This window comes from Salvelinus alpinus, chromosome 5 (assembly GCF_045679555.1).
Source record: "Salvelinus alpinus chromosome 5, SLU_Salpinus.1, whole genome shotgun sequence".
In the NCBI taxonomy this organism is placed as follows: domain Eukaryota; kingdom Metazoa; phylum Chordata; class Actinopteri; order Salmoniformes; family Salmonidae; genus Salvelinus; species Salvelinus alpinus.
The window spans coordinates 61,671,961-61,686,873 of NC_092090.1; the positions used below are offsets into that span (position 1 = coordinate 61,671,961).

At 42.0% G+C, this 14,913-nt stretch overlaps 1 protein-coding gene across 1 annotated transcript in view; it reads left to right on the plus strand.

Moving 5' to 3' along the window:
- The first annotated feature begins 362 nt into the window (after window positions 1-362).
- LOC139576438 (growth hormone receptor-like) overlaps window positions 363-14,913 on the plus strand; it is an 81,533-nt gene continuing 66,982 nt past the window's right edge. The window contains exon 1 of the mRNA XM_071402559.1: window positions 363-705. The gene's annotated coding sequence lies outside the window, so the exon portion shown is untranslated. The remainder of the gene's footprint in view (window positions 706-14,913) is intronic.

The following is a 14,913-nucleotide window of genomic DNA, read 5'->3' on the forward strand; positions in this document are numbered from 1 at the left end:
TAATAATTCTAGCTAGGTGGCTAACATTTGCTAGGCTAGGGGTTAGGGTTAAGTTTAGGAGTTAGGTTAAAAGGTTAGGGTTGGGAGAAGGGTTAGCTGAAAGGGTTAGGGGAAGGGTTAGCTAACATGCTAAGTAGCAGTAGAAAGTAGTTGAAAAGTTGCTAAATAGCTATAATTGTCCGTGATGAGATTGGAAATTATAGGCTACAATTCAATTCATAGGTATGAACATAACATGAACACATTTACAAAACACACTGCTTGTTATCTCTAGAAATGCTGACGATTACAAATGTATCTCACCCTCTTGATTTCGCGGAGAAATTCCGTGAACATTTTCCGGACGGGGGCGCTTATTCTCACGCTTGACTGTTGAGAGAGCACGGAGCTGACTGTATCTCTAAGAATCCCTGTCGTACTTGTTTTTATCCCAGACGAAATAATATAGCGATAGTGTCAATTTGGTCGTATAGAGGAATACATCAAAATGAATAGCTGTTAGTAGTGATCACTCATAGCTTGAAGTATGGTAATGTTAACATTAGATTGTTTTATTTATTAAGGCTACATCGTCCGTTGAGGGGGCAGGCTACATCGTGGAGTTAAAATGCGGACCAGTTGCGTCTGTCCTGGTTCTGTCAGATGAACACATTTTAAGAAGTCGACACCACTCACGCATTTTTCCAGCTGACAACATAGTATTAGGTGAGTGCGTGTATATAATATAATTATGCATGCAATCGTCTGCCTATTATAAAAATGAATTTCATTTTAGATGTTTTCTCAATGCTTTTCGGGGGATGAATCTCGCAGACTGGCACTAGCAAAAAGTTTTGATGAGTCGCTGTTCAACATCAAACATCGTGTTGCTACATTCAATTGTATTGTTCCATATTATTGATTAAAGCTGTTTCTTTCTTTTTGCGGAAAATATAAAGGAAACGAGTTATTTTCATTATTTTGAGTGATCTGCCCTAAGCGATTATGAGGCACGTGTGTGTGGTGCACGTTTCTGCGATGTTAGCGTTTGGTATTTATTTTTGCATGAAAGATGCAGATGGAGTTGGTTAGAGTGTTTCGGTTTCCATAAGAAGTTCAGTAGTTTTAACAAGGTCACACCTCTGGAATTCACTATTTAAACACGCTTTAATCCATCATTATGCTCTACCATTCTTGCTTCAATAGTTAAAAATTCTCCATTCCCTATTGATTTCACAGGGCTCCGAGTCTGACCCCTGTTGACAGTTTGTGGATGATAGCCTAGTCTAAAATGGCAACGACACAAAATCCAAATGTGAAGTATGGAACTGACCTATTGCATTACAATTCCAAATGCATGGAGTGACCTATTGCATGCAGAGCATAAACAAACCATGTCATATTTTTTGTTGTTGTAAAACCATAATTATTTTTTGGTCACTCAAAGGCTAGGTTTTTGCATGGGAAATATGATGAATGTGCAGGAATACATTTAAAAAAACAGGCAATGCATGCAATAGGATACTTTATCCATTTAAAAGAAAAAAGTTTTTATTAGGGTTTTTACATTAAACAGGCTACAAGCTATGCAATAGCAGTTATGAAAGTATACAATATTCTATGTTCTTTATTGATCATTCTTGAGGTGCAATGTTGTGGGTGCATCTACCGTAGGAATGTGATCCATGGTCTATTTGATCTATTCCCCAATAGTTGGGAATGGAATGGTGGTGTAACATCATGTCCAAATCATTTTGATTCCTGTCTTGTTGGGCAGATGTAGCTGATGACCAAACTGACTCCGTGACAATGGGGCACAATGTGCCCATGTTGATTTTGTCTATCCCCACCAGACGCGTTCATGACACACAGGTTAAAATACCAAAACCTACCATGAACCAACTCTATTAATTTGGGGAGAGTTTGAAACACATTGGAAACATTCATGGACATTTAGCTATCTTGCTGTTACTAGCTCATTTGTCCTGGGAGATAAACATTGGGTTGCCAATTTACCTGAAATACATATGGTAATTTTCTTTGCTGGATCTTTTTAGAATTTTTACCCATTTATGAGTCATAGTTAGTTTTCTTTGATTAATCTCTCCTTCTTCATTCTTCTTCTGATTTTATATGGAGGTTGGCAACCAACTTTAAGATGCATTACCGCCACCAACTGGAGTGAGGAGCTCGTTCATCTTTCAATCCCCCACGTGTGTATATGCTCGTAAAAACCAATGAGTAGATGGGAGAGGCGGGACTTGCAGCACGTCAAGCGTCAAATAGAACTAAGTTCTATTTTAGGGTCTGGCTACGCAGACACCCGTTGACGTGCGTGTTCAAGCAGTTTGGATGAAATGATTGAATAACATGTATGTGTACATTTATTTTGCACCGCTCGCATATGCAACGCAGGCGGTCTGGTCAGCATGTTAGGCCTAGCAAAGGCTGTGCGATATGGCCAAAATATCATATTGTCACGGTCGTTTGTATAATTAACGGACCAAGGCGCAGCATGCATAGAGTTCCATATGTTTAATTAAAGAAACTCACCAAAACAATACAGAACAATACAATACAGAAGTCAAATGCAGTGCAACTGGCAACTACACACAAACAAACAAGATCCCACAAAAACCCAGTGGAAAAAGGTTGCCTAAATATGATCCCCAATCAGAGACAGCGATAAACAGCTGCCTCTGATTGGGAACCATACCAGGCCAACATAGACAAATAATAACCTAGATAACCCACCCTAGTCACACCCCGACCTAACCAACATAGAGAATAAAAGGATCTCTATGGTCAGGGCGTGACACATATCACAATATCTTTTCACATTTTGGACGGTATAGCGGTATTTCATGTTTCAGAATGGTAAAAGTTATAAACATTTTTTAGGAGTACTAGTAGTGCATGAACAGCAAAAATTCTAAATGGTTTTAATGGTCTTCCTCCATTCTGATTGCTCAACCAAACTAGGACAAAACTGACTGTGAAGTAGTCCAATTTGGACCACTTTTCATTTATTTAGCACTATATCAAAATATTGTTATAGATCTTATTGTAAATATCCATACCAGTATGTGGATCCATACCGGTAAATCTTAAAATACGATATATATTGCCCAGCCCTATTCCTAGCCTACACGCAGACGCCACTACACATATACAGCCCTGCCTCAGCCATGGGGGTAATATCCATTGGGGAGACTCTTGCATTGGAAACCAATACCACATCTCACATCATTGCCAGGTGGCCATGATAAGGTGAAGGAATTGTGTGTGGTGTACGTTTGCCTGCATGTGTGCGTACATTGTTACATGACCAAGAAAAGTGAGACCACTGGCTGAGTGATACTGTAAATTGTTAACCATATTTTTATTTAGCCTATTTTTATCAGAAAAAATAACACAATATTGGAGTGAAAAAAATACATCTTTTAAATTTGTTGTTTGGAGAGCTGATAAGAGAGGGCTTCCATTATCTCTCTGTTGTTAATCTATGGAGTGGAGGTCTAGTGCCCCCATACTGAACAGGCGGACCACGTGCTGGATCCGGACCCAGAACGGGGTCAATACGGGCCACGTTTTTTTGGGGGGGGAACTCAGTTGGGCTTCGACCCCTGGTATCATATGAACACACATAATGCATGGCAAAATGTGTAGAATTGCAGGAAAGAACATATTTCTCTCCACCATCAAAAAGGGTGTAAACTGTTTGAACAGTTTGGGATCGCATGGGTTGCGAGATGGGGGTTGGTTACTACGCTGATAAATGACAATATCTATTCGGGCCTTTGCCATCTAGGGAGTTTCTGGGACCAGACCTTGTCAAATTAGTTCTTGATTACGCTCGGTCTAGTGCATGGTCATTCACTATTCAGAATCAGGTACGGGTTGAGCAGAAATGAGCTGAATGGAATATAGCATAGGCTTTACAGACGTCAAACTTTGTTTCCCCCTTTTGTAACTACGTCTGAGTGCTCAGTGCGGAGGACAGCAATAGGGACCTTTTAGAAATTAGTATAGTGAATAGCATTGGACTTCAGAGGCCACCTCCGCTGTCTTTCTCTGTAATGGACGGGCGAACAGGCTATCTGCCATACGTAATGTACTGCATGTGGCTAAAAACAGAGTTTTATAAATGAGGACAGACGCTTTTTAAAAGAGACCAGTTCCATCAGCTCTATTTGTAGTGTTCGTCCACCCACATAGACCATTAAATCTACCTTTTACAAGTCCAGCTCTCTAAAAACCCTTAAATGAACACACAAACACTCCAATCTCAGGCTGCAATGATGGGCCTGTCAATCCCAGTGTGTGTGGGAACAGCAGTAAAGATTGAGAGGAGAGGAGGGTTCTCTGTTTTATGTTACATTAACACTAGTCCCCCTGAGACAGGGGTCAGCCTGAGTGGTCCTCTGGGTACAGAGTGGGTTGACAAGGGCTTTTCATTTATGTTACTACATTTATAAATACTTGAAATGTGGATTGGTTAGATCTCTACCCAAACAACGCCTTTTACAGATGTTTAAAGAAAGGTGAGAAAAAAGTGGAAAATCTAATTTTATGTATGGCTGGCACAATTACAGTGTAATTGATGGTTATGGATGAAAACCATAATGAAAATAAAATAACCATGGTAACCTTTTTTTTGTGGGCGGGGACAAACACCTGACTGAAGCAGGCCATTCGTACGGTTTAGTCCTTTTCTGCAGTGACATTGACTCTTAACAACATGATGAAACTTTGTTGCTTCTTGCTGAAACAAGCAAGTTGTTGTAGCAAACTAGCACACACAGAAAGGTGTAAGCAAGGTGCAGCAGCAGCACACATAGGCATAGAATGAAATGGACTTGGAACATCTAACCCTGGCAATTCGAACTGGTAAACTCATGAGTACACTCTTAATGGCTGCCTTAATGGCTGTGTTGCAATCATTTCCATGGTAATGTAGAATGTTCAATCAAATGATGTTAACTGATGTGGCTCATGTATTGGAAAGTATTTTTTGTAATGTCAGTTGAGTTGAATCAACAAATCACAGCACATATTGATGGGTATACTTCCTGATTTTACTTCCAGCTTTGCGCCTATGGGTACACAACAATGGCCGCCAGTCCACCCATTATGCCATCATTGACTTGAATAGGGATGCCTGTTCTATTCATTCTATATCTATGGCAGCACATGCAGCCAGGAGTGGAGAGGAGAAAATGTGTGGCAAAAAAATTATATGTATTTATATTTCTTTGCTATTTGAACGGTTATTACAGAGACTGCGGTCATTTGGCTGGCTAATTACCGTCAGCCTAGGTAAATAAAAGGTTAAATATTTAATTATTTTTGTTTTAATTCCATCACTGTCACAGCCCTAATTTTATGTGGGTGGTGGGTGTTACAATAAAATCTGAGTGCTATACATTGAATGTATTGTATTACACACTGCTAGAACCGGCCCTGTCTTGCTCCAATACAAATGAGTTAGGCCTAGCCAGCCTACAATATTAATGTAAAAGCCACATCTAATGTTCTTTCAGTAATACAATGCTAAGAGCAGTGAGAAGTCATAGCGATGTGTTTTAGATGCAATGTAACAAAAAAACTAAGGATGGAATTCTGGATTGCAGACATTTGGGTCAATGACGTGACGTGCATATTTTGTGGTCCGAATTAAATATTAAAATCAACAACCAATTTATACACATTTTATGTTATGTAACTATGCCCCTTCTCTTTTATTTAGTTCTAAAATAGTTCATGGTTAAATGTGAACAAAACTGTCACTTTCAGTGCTCTAAAGTCATACAACTGCCCGAAGACAAATGCAATCTATATAAATGTTAATAAAACATCTCAAATCATAACAAAACTGTCAAATTATTATTCTGGCATGATATTTTTAAGGGTCTATTGCACTATACGTCTGTATGGGTAAGACAGGTTAGGCAGAAAGGTTTTAAATACTTTTGTCCGGAAAAATAGCCATCATGACTATCCATTGGGGACCGACATAGTCACAATTTTGGATCAAATCACATAATGGTAATCACGTGACAGGATGTGACATCATTAAGATGCCTGTGAGATACCCTTTGGTTAAGAATAAAGGTAAGCAAGTCTCTCGTAAATGTTTGATTGTTTGAAGTTTACATTTCCACTCCCTGTCAGGTTTTACCCCCAAAATCTGATAATTCGGTGCGACTACTACAAACCAATAAAAAGGATGAATTACCGGAAAAGCTTATATTTAATTTAGATACTCAAGATACATACTTGATGCCAAAGTCAAGTGTTCACATGGGTGCATAAGCAGTTGCCTCTAAAACATGTTTAGGTGAGGAAAGTCATATGGTGTAACCAAAATTATCATTCGGAGTCACCAGAAATTCCGATTACACCATATGACTAAACTGTTGTACTGAATGATGTCAATATGTTCAAATCAAATTTTAATTGTCACATGCGCCGAATACAACAGGTGTAGAACTTACAGTGAAATGCTTACTTACAAGCCCTTAACCAACGATGCAGTTTTAAGAAAAATAAGTGTTAAGTAAAAAATAGATAAATAAAAGTAACAAATAATTAAAGAGCAGCAGTAAAATAATAGTAACGAGGCTATATACAGGGGGTACCTGTACAGAGTCAATGTGTGGGGGCACCGGTTAGTCGAGGTAATTGAGGTAATATGTAGAGTTAGTGACTATGCATAGATAATAAACAGGGAGTAGCAGCAGCGTAAAATGGGGGGGGCAATGCAAATAGTCTGGGTAGCCATTTGATTAGCTCATCAGGAGTCTTATGGCTTGGGGGTTGAAGCAGTTAAGAAGCCTTTTGGACTTAGACTTGCTGCTCCGGTACCGCTTGCCATACGGTAGCAGAGAGAACCGTCTATGACTAGGGTGGCTGGAGTCTTTGACAATTTTTAGGGCCTTCCTCTGACACCGCCTGGTATAGGTCCTGGATAGCAGGAAGCTTGGCCCCAGTGATGTACTGGGCCGTACACACTACCCTCTGTAGTGCCTTGCGGTCAGAGGCCGAGCAGTTGCCATAGCAGGCAGTGATGCAACCAGTCAGGATGCTCTCGATGGTGCAGCTGTAGAACTTTATGAGGATCTGAGGACCATGCCAAATCTTTTCAGTCTAATGAGGGGGAATAGGCTTTGTCGTGCGCTCTTTACGACTGTCTTGGTGTGTTTGGACCATTATCGTTTGTTGGGGATGTGTACACCAAGGAACTTGAAGCTCTCAACATGCTCCACAACAGCCCCGTCGATGAGAATGGGAGTGTGCTTGGTCCTTCTTTTCCTGTAGTCCACAATCATCTCCTTTGTCCTGATCACGTTGAGGTAGGGGTTGTTATCCTGACACCACACGGCCAGGTCTCTGACCTCCTCCCTATAGGCTGTCTCATCGTGGTCGGTGATCAGGCCTTCCACTGTTGTCATCGGCAAACTTAATGATGGTGTTGGAGTCGTGCCTGGCCATGCAGTCATGAGTGAACAGGGAGTACAGGAGGGGACTGAGCTCGCACCCCTAAGGGGCCCCCATGTTGAGGATCAGCGTAGTGGATGTGTTGTTACCCACCCTTACTACCTGGGGCCCGACAGGAAGTCCAGGATCCAGTTGCAGAGGGAGGTGTTTAGTCCCAGGGTCCTAAGCTTAGTGATGTGCTTTGAGGGCATTATGGTGTTTAACGCTGAGCTGTAGTCAATTAATAGCATTCTCACATAGGTGTTCCTTTTGTCCAGGTGGGAAAGGGCAGTGTGGAGTGCAATAGAGATTGCATCATCTGTGCATTTGTTGGGGCGGTATGCAAATTGGAGTTGGTCTAGGGTTTCTGGGATAATGGTGTTGATGTGAGCCTTGACCAGCCTTTCAAAGCACTTCATGGCTACAGACATGAGTGCTACAGGTCGATAGTCATTTAGGCAAGTTACCTTAGTGTTCTTGGGCACAGGGACTATGGTGGTCTGCTTGAAACATGTTGATATTACAGACTCAGTCAGGGACAGGTTGAAAATATCATTGAAGACAATTGCCAGTTGGTTAGCGCATGATCGGAGTACACATCCTGGTAATCCGTCTGGCCCTGCGGCCTTGTGAATGTTGACCTGTTTGATGGTTCGCCAGAGGGCATACCGGGATTTCTTATAAGCTTCCGTGTTAGAGCCCACTCCTTGAAAATGGCAGCTCTACCCTTTAGCTCAGTGCGGATGTTGACTGTAATCCCCATGGCTTCTGGTTAGGGTATGTACGTAAGTTTCCCTGCATTAAAGTCCCCGGCCACTAGGAGCGCCGCCTCTGGATGAGCGTTTTCCTGTTTGCTTATGGCCGTATACAGTTCATTGAGTGTGGTCTTAGTGCCAGTATCGGTTTGTGGTGGTAAATAGACAGCTTCGAAGAATATAGATGAAAAGTCTCTTGGTAAATAGTGTGGTCTTCAGCTTATCATTTGATTATCTACCTCAGGCGAGCAAAACCTAGAGACTTCCTTACTATTAGATTTCGTGCACCAGCTGTTGTTTACAAATATACATAGACCGTCACCCCTTGTCTTACCAGAGGTGGCTGTTCTATCCTGCCAGTACAGCGTAAAACCCGCCGGCTGTATGTTATTCATATCATCGTTCAGCCACGACTATGTGAAACATAAGATATTACAGTTAATGTCTCGCTGGTAGGATATACGTGATCGTAGTTAGTCTCTTTTATTATCCAATGATTGTACGTTGGCTAATAGGACCGATGGTAAAGGCAGATTACTCACTCGCCGTCAGATCCTTACAAGGCACCCCAACCTACGTCCCGGAGATCTCCGTCTCTTTCTCCTGCGAATGATGGGGATGAGGGCCTTGTCGGGTGTATGAAGTAAATCTGACTCGTTAAAGAAAAACTATTCTTCTAGTACGAGGTGAGTAATCGCTGTCCTGTTATATAGAAGCTCTTTTCGGTGATAAGAGACGGTGGCAGAAACATTATGTACAAATTTAAGTTACAAATAATATTAATTATTATTATTTTTACACACAAATACATCATATTATCTCCTATTAAGTAAAAACACACGTTTTTGTAGGATAAGGGTGTTCTTTGTCAGTTTTGTACTGAAAATACGTTTGCATAAATAACCAATTTTTTTCTGTTTCTTAACCTCTCTTGGGTACGTGAGACGTTAGCGTCCCACCTCTTCAACAGCCAGTGAAACTGCTGGGCGCCAAATTCAAATACAGGAATACTCATTATAAAAATTCAGAAAACGAAACATATTTTACATAGGTTTAAAGATTAACTTCTTGTGAATCCAACCACGGTGTCAGATTTAAAAAATGCTTTACGGCGAAAGCATACCTTACGATTATTTGAGAACATAGCCCACTAGACAAATCATTACAAACAGTAACCAGCCAAGTAGAAGAGTTACACAAGTCAGAAATAGAGATAAAATGAATCCCTTACCTTTGATGATCTTCATATGGTTGCACTCAGCAGACATTCATTTACTCAATAAATGTTCCTTTTGTTCGATAAAGTCTCTTTATATCCAAAAACCTCTGTTTTGTTCACGTGTTTTCTTCAGTAATCCATAGGCTCAAACGCAGTCAAAACAGGCAGACAAAAAAATCAAAATTGTATCCGTAAAGTTCATAGAAACATGTCAAACGATGTTTCTATTCAATCCTCAGGTTGTTTTTAGCCTAAATAATCGATAATATTTCAACCGGACAATAACGTCGTCAATTTAAAAGGTAAACAAGAAAGGCACTCTCTCGGTCTCGGTCATGAAAAAGCTCTGTGACACTTTAGGGTCCACTCATTCAGACTGCTCTTACTTCCTCATTTTTCAGAATACAAGCTTGAAACAATTTATAAAGACTGTTGACATCTAGTGGAAGGCACAGAAACTGCAATTTGAGTCCTAAGTCAATGGATACTGTAATGGCATTGAATAGAAAACTACAACAACAAAAAAAGAAAAACTTCCTGAATGGATTTTTCTCAGGTTTTCGCCTGCCAAATCAGTTCTGTTATACTCACAGACACTATTTGAACAGTTTTGGAAACTTTAGAGTGCTTTCTACCCAAATCTACCAGTTATATGCATATCATATCTTCTGGGCCAGAGAAGCAGGCAGTTTAATTTGGTCATGCATTTCATCCAAAATTCTGAATGCTGCCCCCTACCCTAGAGAAGTTAATTGAGGGTCAATTTGCTGATGCCTCTGTCAAGAAAATGCCTGTATCGTCAGGACATAGATTACTGCTGACTCAGTTGCTAATTGGCCACAGAAATACAGGTGTTCCACTTTGGGGGGAGTAGACAGCAGGCTACGATCCATGCAAGTGTTGCATAAACATCAGAGGGAAGCCAGTCCTACGCCACCATATCTGACTCCCTTAGACATGATGAGATAGCAGTCTGGGCTCACCTGGAGCCTGTCCTAAGAGATGTCAAGAACAAGAATCCACAAATCATGACTCCACATGATGAGCGATGGTCCCGTCACCCAATACAGAAAAGAAGAACATATACCTACTCAGCACTGTGCCATATACAGTGGGGAGAACAAGTATTTGATACACTGCTGATTTTGCAGGTTTTCCTACTTACAAAGCATGTAGAGGTCTGTAATTTTTATCATAGGTACACTTCAACTATGAGAGACGGAATCTAAAACAAAAATCCAGAAAATCACATTGTATGATTTTTAAGTAATTAATTTGCATTTTATTGCATGACATAAGTATTTGATACATCAGAAAAGCAGAACTTAATATTTGGTACAGAAACCTTTGTTTGCAATTACAGAGATCATACGTTTCCTGTAGTTCTTGACTAGGTTTGCACACACTGCAGCAGGGATTTTGGCCCACTCCTCCCTACAGATCTTCTCCAGATCCTTCAGGTTTCGGGGCTGTCGCTGGGCAATACGGAATTTCAGCTCCCTCCAAAGATTTTCTATTGGGTTCAGGTCTGGAGACTGGCTAGGCCACTCCAGGACCTTGAGATGCTTCTTACGGAGCCACTCCTTAGTTGCCATGGCTGTGTGTTTCGTGTCGTTGTCATGCTGGAAGACCCAGCCACGACCCATCTTCAATGCTCTTACTGAGGGAAGGAGGTTGTTGGCCAAGATCTCGCGATACATGGCCCCATCCATCCTCCCCTCAATACGGTGCAGTCGTCCTGTCCCCTTTGCAGAAAAGCATCCCCAAAGAATGATGTTTCCACCTCCATGCTTCACGGTTGGGATGGTGTTCTTGGGGTTGTACTCATACTTCTTCTTCCTCCAAACACGGCGAGTGGAGTTAGACCAAAAAGCTCTATTTTTGTCTCATCAGACCACATGACCTTCTCCCATTCCTCCTCTGGATCATCCAGATGGTCATTGGCAAACTTCAGACAGGCCTGGACATGCACTGGCTTAAGCAGGGGGACCTTGCGTGCGCTGCAGGATTTTAATCCATGACGGCGTAGTGTGTTACTAATGGTTTTCTTTGAGACTGTGGTCCCAGCTCTCTTCAGGTCATTGACCAGGTCCTGCCGTGTAGTTCTGGGCTGATCCCTCACCTTCCTCATGATCATTGATGCCCCACGAGGTGAAATCTTGCATGGAGCCCCAGACCGAGGGTGATTGACCGTCATCTTGAACTTCTTCCATTTTCTAATAATTGCGCCAACAGTTGTTTCCTTCTCACCAAGCTGCTTGCCTATTGTCCTGTAGCCCATCCCAGCCTTGTGCAGGTCTACAATTTTATCCCTGATGTCCTTACACAGCTCTCTGGTCTTGGCCATTGTGGAGAGGTTGGAATCTGTTTGATTGAGTGTGTGGACAGGTGTCTTTTATACAGGTAACGAGTTCAAACAGGTGCAGTTAATACAGGTAATGAGTGGAGAACAGGAGGGCTTCTAAAAGAAAAACTAACAGGTCTGTGAGAGCCGGAATTCTTACTGGTTGGTAGGTGATCAAATACTTATGTCATGCAATAAAATGCTAATTAATTATTTAAAAATCATACAATGTGATTTTCTGGATTTTTGTTTTAGATTCCGTCTCTCACAGTTGAAGTGTACCTATGATAAAAATTACAGACCTCTACATGCTTTGTAAGTAGGAAAACCTGCAAAATCTGCAGTGTATCAAATACTTGTTCTCCCCACTGTATTTACGGATTCAAACAAATCACCTGGAACTTTTCTGAAAAGGCTCATGGGAAGGGGGCACCAGATGGTGTGGGTGGGGCTGTGAAACATTGTGCAGACAAACACATTTAATGGAGAGGAAGATGTGCAGACTCCCAAGGAGCTCTTCAAAATACTTGAGAAGAGTGGATCGAGTATCAAGTTCTTTTGGATTGAGGAACGAGGAAGCTGTGCCAAACAAACTCACTGGAGTCAAAGAAACCATGAAATTGCACCAGGTCAGCCGACAAATTGGTCACACAAACGGACACCCCTAGTCCGCTCAATGTACATGTGTAACGCTCCTACTGCACACCGGCCATGTAACCTCCGCTGCTCCTCAGAAGCAAATGGAGGAGGCGAAAAGTGAAAAAGCTAGAGACCTGTAGGACATAGTCATGACCTTAGGGTTGAAGGCCGCAACGTTACTTTTGAGTCGCCAAGCGCAAACTTCATATAGGAGGGGATCTTCAGATGCACAGGCTCCATCGGTTCGAAGGGGCCCTCAAACAGCACATCCAAAACCAAATCCCAAGTGGGCGCAAAAGGCTTAGAAACCGGTCTGAGACGGCGCACACCTTTTTAAAAACCGCACTGCCATGGGATGAGCCACTGGAGTGGAACCATAAATTCCTACATGACACGCTAAAATAGCTGCCATATACATCTTCGGTGTGGAGAATTAACGGCCCTGCTCGAAAAAGACCCTGTTATAATATAAAAATGGCCACCAGAGATCTCTGAAAAGGAACAATACCTTTATTTTGGCACCAACGTTCGAACGCCAGCCACTTATCCATACAACCATCTCATGGATGGTGCCCTTGTGGACTGTATAGTAGCAATAACGTTTAAAGTAAACGCTTTGCGAACAGATTGCCCTCCCACATCACTTTATACACAGAAGATCTCCACTAAACGTAGAATCATATGGTTTATCCGTATCTCTGTGACCTGCTCACTGAACAAAGTTGCCAACAAAAAAAGTCGCCAGTGTCTTTGCAATTGATACAAACAAGCGAAGTATAAAAAAAATCTTCAAATGAAAACCGAGATGACTGCATTAAAATATAAACAGTAGGATATAAGCCTATGTCAATTATATTGAAATACATTTCATTTTTAATCAATTTAATTATATTTTCCTACTTGTAGGCTACTGCCTGTAATTTGTCTCATTATACACTGCTCAAAAAAATAAAGGGAACAATGTAACTCCAAGTCAATCACACTTCTGTGAAATCAAACTGTCCACTTAGGAAGCAACACTGATTGACAATAAATTTCACATGCTGTTGTGCAAATGGAATAGACAAAAGGTGGAAATTATAGGCAATTAGCAAGACACCCCCAATAAAGGAGTGGTTCTGCAGGTGGTGACCACAGACCACTTCTCAGTTCCTATGCTTCCTGGCTGATGTTTTGGTCACTTTTGAATGCTGGCGGTGCTTTCACTCTAGTGGTAGCATGAGACGGAGTCTACAACCCACACAAGTGGCTCAGGTAGTGCAGCTCATCCAGGATGGCACATCAATGCGAGCTGTGGCAAGAAGGTTTGCTGTGTCTGTCAGCGTAGTGTCCAGAGCATGGAGGCGCTACCAGGAGACAGGCCAGTACATCAGGAGACGTGGAGGAGGCCGTAGGAGGGCAACAACCCAGCAGCAGGACCGCTACCTCCGCCTTTGTGCAAGGAGGAGCACTGCCAGAGCCCTGCAAAATGACCTCCAGCAGGCCACAAATGTGCATATATACAAATTATATATACAGTGGGGAGAACAAGTATTTGATACACTGCCGATTTTGCAGGTTTTCCTACTTACAAAGCATGTAGAGGTCTGTCATTTTTATCATAGGTACACTTCAACTGTGAGAGACGGAATCTAAAACAAAAATCCAGAAAATCACATTGTATGATTTTTAAGTAATTAATTTGCATTTTATTGCATGACATAAGTATTTGATCACCTACCAACCAGTAAGAATTCCGGCTCTCACAGACCTGTTAGTTTTTCTTTAAGAAGCCCTCCTGTTCTCCACTCATTACCTGTATTAACTGCACCTGTTTGAACTCGTTACCTGTATAAAAGACACCTGTCCACACACTCAATCAAACAGACTCCAACATCTCCACAATGGCCAAGACCAGAGAGCTGTGTAAGGACATCAGGGATAAATTGTAGACCTGTACAAGGCTGGGATGGGCTACAGGACAATAGGCAAGCAGCTTGGTGAGAAGGCAACAACTGTTGGCACAATTATTAGAAAATGGAAGAAGTTCAAGATGACGGTCAATCACCCTCGGTCTGGGGCTCCATGCAAGATCTCACCTCGTGGGGCATCAATGATCATGAGGAATGTGAGGGATCAGCCCAGAACTACACGGCAGGACCTGGTCAATGACCTGAAGAGAGCTGGGACCACAGTCTCAAAGAAAACCATTAGTAACACACTACACCGTCATGGATTAAAATCCTGCAGCGCACGCAAGGTCCACCTGCTCAAGCCAGCGCATGTCCAGGCCCGTCTGAAGTTTGCCAATGACCATCTGGATGATCCAGAGGAGGAATGGGAGAAGGTCATGTGGTCTGATGAGACAAGAATAGAGCTTTTTGGTCTAAACTCCACTCGCCGTGTTTGGAGGAAGAAGAAGGATGAGTACAACCCCAAGAACACCATCCCAACCGTGAAGCATGGAGGTGGAAACATCATTCTTTGGGGATGCTTTTCTGCAAAGGGTACAGGATGAC